The sequence below is a fragment of the Stomoxys calcitrans genome, unplaced genomic scaffold, assembly GCF_963082655.1.
Source record: "Stomoxys calcitrans unplaced genomic scaffold, idStoCalc2.1 SCAFFOLD_72, whole genome shotgun sequence".
Taxonomy (NCBI): domain Eukaryota; kingdom Metazoa; phylum Arthropoda; class Insecta; order Diptera; family Muscidae; genus Stomoxys; species Stomoxys calcitrans.
This window is the reverse complement of record NW_026739369.1, coordinates 85,001-87,500: the sequence shown is the minus strand read 5'-3', so window position 1 is coordinate 87,500 and position 2,500 is coordinate 85,001. Positions and strand designations below refer to the sequence as shown.

General features: G+C 37.8%; 1 pseudogene; it reads left to right on the top strand.

Annotated features, from left to right (window-relative positions):
- Positions 1 to 199: 199 nt before the first annotated feature.
- The window catches only part of LOC131998473 (large subunit ribosomal RNA), a 5,359-nt pseudogene continuing 3,058 nt past the window's right edge, over positions 200 to 2,500 (top strand).

The following is a 2,500-nucleotide window of genomic DNA, read 5'->3' as shown; positions in this document are numbered from 1 at the left end:
ATTCGAGTATTTCTTGTTGAATACTTTGTTTTTCAATTGATTGAGGAAGGTCTAGCATAAAAATTTTTTATGAACTAGAATTGTCTTTGATTGAAAAACATATACACATATAAATATACATTGAAGAGAGAAAAGATTTTTTCATAAAAATGATGGAATTTCTATTGAGAGTACAAAAGAAAAAAAAATAAAGTTTAAACAACCTCAACTCATATGGGATTACCCCCTGAATTTAAGCATATTAATGAGGGGAGGAAAAGAAACTAACAAGGATTTTCTTAGTAGCGGCGAGCGAAAAGAAATCAGTTCAGCACTAAGTCACTTTGTCTTTATGGCAAATGTGAGATGCAGTGTATGGAATGTTCAATTTCTAGTATGAAAAATTAACGATTTAAGTCCTTCTTAAATGAGGCCATTTACCCATAGAGGGTGCCAGGCCCGTATAACGTTAATGATTACTAGAGAACATTTCCAAAGAGTCGTGTTGCTTGATAGTGCAGCACTAAGTGGGTGGTAAACTCCATCTAAAACTAAATATAACCATGAGACCGATAGTAAACAAGTACCGTGAGGGAAAGTTGAAAAGAACTCTGAATAGAGAGTTAAATAGTACGTGAAACTGCTTAGAGGTTAAGCCCGATGAACCTGAATATCCATATGGAAAATTCAACATTATGACTGCGGTATGAATAATACTGTGGGAATGGTGTGCATTTTTTCCATAAAAGGACATTGTAATCTATTAATATTATGATTTATCATAAGATCATTGGCTTAAGTTTATTCAAATTATTATGCTTGCATTTTAACATAGAATAAGTGCTGGTGATTTGATAAAGTGTTGATAGATTTATTATATATAGCGCTTGAATATTTTATATTCTATAATGGCATGGTAATCATGATTATTGTGTTTATTATATGCGTTTATATGATTAACAATGCGAAAGATTCAGGATACCTTCGGGACCCGTCTTGAAACACGGACCAAGGAGTCTAACATATTTGCAAGTTATTGGGAATTAAAAAACCTAATAGCGTAATTAACATAACTATTATGGGATTAGTTTTTAGTCTAGAAATAGTCTATTAATTCAATCCCGGGGCGTTCTATCAGTTATGCATAATAATATTTATATTATTTATGCCTCTAACCAGAGCGTACCTTGAGCATATATGCTGTGACCCGAAAGATGGTGAACTATACTTGATCAGGTTGAAGTCAGGGGAAACCCTGATGGAAGACCGAAACAGTTCTGACGTGCAAATCGATTGTCAGAATTGAGTATAGGGGCGAAAGACCAATCGAACCATCTAGTAGCTGGTTCCCTCCGAAGTTTCCCTCAGGATAGCTGGTGCATTTAAAAATTATGTAAAATAATCTTATCTGGTAAAGCGAATGATTAGAGGCCTTAGGGTCGAAACGACCTTAACCTATTCTCAAACTTTAAATGGGTAAGAACCTCACCTTTCTTGGTATGAAGGTTGTGGTTGTGATATAATGTGCCCAGTGGGCCACTTTTGGTAAGCAGAACTGGCGCTGTGGGATGAACCAAACGTAATGTTACGGTGCCCAAATTAACAACTCATGCAGAAACCATGAAAGGCGTTGGTTGCTTAAAACAGCAGGACGGTGGACATGGAAGTCGTAATCCGCTAAGGAGTGTGTAACAACTCACCTGCCGAAGCAACTAGCCCTTAAAATGGATGGCGCTTAAGTTGTATACCTATACATTACCGCTAAAGTAAATGGTTTATGTTCAATTTCGGTTGGATTATAAACTTTGAAACTTTAGTGAGTAGGAGGGTACAATGGTGTGCATGGAAGTGTTTGGCGTAAGCCTGCATGGAGCCGCCATTGGCACAGATCTTGGTGGTAGTAGCAAATAATCGAATGAGACCTTGGAGGACTGAAGTGGAGAAGGGTTTCGTGTGAACAGTGGTTGATCACGAGTTAGTCGGTCCTAAGTTCAAGGCGAAAGCTGAAAATTTTCAAGTTATAATAACACACACGCATATTTTCACAATATGAGAGAGTAATTAAACACTTGAATAATTTTGAACGAAAGGGAATACGGTTCCAATTCCGTAACCTGTTGAGTATCCGTTTGTTATTAAATATGGGCCTTGCGCTCATCCTGGCAACAGGAACGACCATAAAGAAGCCGTCGAGAGATATCGGAAGAGTTTTCTTTTCTGTTTTATAGTCGTACTACCATGGAAGTCTTTCGAAGAGAGATATGGTAGATGGACTAGAAGAGCATGACATTTACTGTTGTGTCGATATTTTCTCCTCGGACCTTGAAAATTTATGGTGGGGTCACGCAAACTTCTCAACAGGCCGTACCAATATCCGCAGCTGGTCTCCAAGGTGAAGAGTCTCTAGTCGATAGAATAATGTAGGTAAGGGAAGTCGGCAAATTAGATCCGTAACTTCGGGATAAGGATTGGCTCTGAAGATTGAGATAGTCGGGCTTGATTGGGAAGCAATAACATGGTT